Here is a 1,426-nt window from a genome sequence, read left to right as displayed (position 1 = left end):
TCACATGTAGTGATCTCTCACTGAAGTTTTCATTTGCATTTCCCTTATGGTAAGTGTTGAACATCTTTTTATGTACTCATTTGCCATCTGTGTATCCTTCATTGAGATTTCTATTCATGTCTACAGCTTACTTTTTTAACACTGGTAGAATCAGACTTTGATGAATTTGAACACAAAGCACAGGTTTCCAGGTATACAGAAATACATCTCCATTTTACAACTTCTTTTTAAAAAAAATCTCAATCTTTTTGGACAGGGATAAAATAATAAACTGTTTCTTATTTAAGCAACAAGACCTTTCTTACTGTAATCTTATGGGCTTTTTAAAGAGCTTATAATCTGAATTTCTAGAACTTCTTGTAACCGTATATATACTTTGCTTTCTACACCCACCTACCAACTAGGTGGTTATTGCCTCCTGGATTGTGGTGAGTTTTTCCATGGTTAAATGATGTCTTAATTTCTGTATCAACACAGAGCCTCTTTGTTGGACTCCATAAGTAATATTTTCTTCCTCTAGTCTGGCATTATAGTCCCTTTAGGCTTTTTGTTCCCTCTTCATGAAATACATGTAGATGCTCATGTACATCCCCTGCTTACAAGATGCTGGATCGGGAGTCCTATCCTTGACATGTAGGATCATCTATTAGAGGCTTATAGTGTGCATTTCCTTCTACTACAAATGCAATGGTCTGCATTATGACAGAGTTATTAACTTTTCTTTATTCTATCACTCCATCCATCTTTGGTCCTTTCCCATGGGGAACTGCAACTGAGTCCAGTCCTTCTAGCACACTCTACAGTAGTTGTGGTGGGTAACACTGAAAGCCTGAAACTCCCAGTCATAAAATCCAGTGACTATCTTGAAACTTAAAGTCTCATAGACTAGAGAAAACTCTACAGCCATACCATATTGAGGTTTCAAGGGATATTTCTCTATGCTCAGCAGCTCATCAATAGTCTGTCTTCTCCATTTCTTGGCCAATTAGCAAAAGAAGAACTATCATACAACAGACATGATGATAAAGGAACACCTGGCCTATAATTTCAAGTTGATATACTAGAAAAGTTCTTGCCCTCTCCCTTCACTCAGGCACTGGACTACTAGCCATACTTGAGCAGAGAGAATAGTCCACTGAAAATCACTCTGTTGGCTACATCCATTTATACGAGTTCCTGAAGTCTTATTTGTCATCATACTTTTGATGTTTATAATATCTAAGTCAGCACAAGGGGAAAATGGCAGTAGGTCCACTCATGATAGCTAAACATCACACTGAAGCTGAGTTCTACAGGGGCCCAGGCCAGTATATGGAGGTCTGGAGGGAGCACCTGATTGCAAATGTGGGGAAAATGAATCTCTTTAGCAGCATGGCTGACCTTGTTCCAATAAACATCCTCTGAATCCAGCTCTGCTGCTGCTAAG

General features: G+C 38.7%; 1 pseudogene; it reads right to left on the bottom strand.

The window, feature by feature from the left end:
• Nucleotides 1–620: 620 nt before the first annotated feature.
• LOC112582041 lies at nucleotides 621–1,195 on the bottom strand (annotated as a pseudogene).
• Between the last annotated feature and the right edge of the window lie 231 nt (nucleotides 1,196–1,426).

The sequence above is a fragment of the Bubalus bubalis genome, chromosome X, assembly GCF_019923935.1.
Source record: "Bubalus bubalis isolate 160015118507 breed Murrah chromosome X, NDDB_SH_1, whole genome shotgun sequence".
Lineage (NCBI taxonomy): Eukaryota > Metazoa > Chordata > Mammalia > Artiodactyla > Bovidae > Bubalus > Bubalus bubalis.
This window is presented reverse-complemented; position numbering and strand designations above follow the sequence as displayed.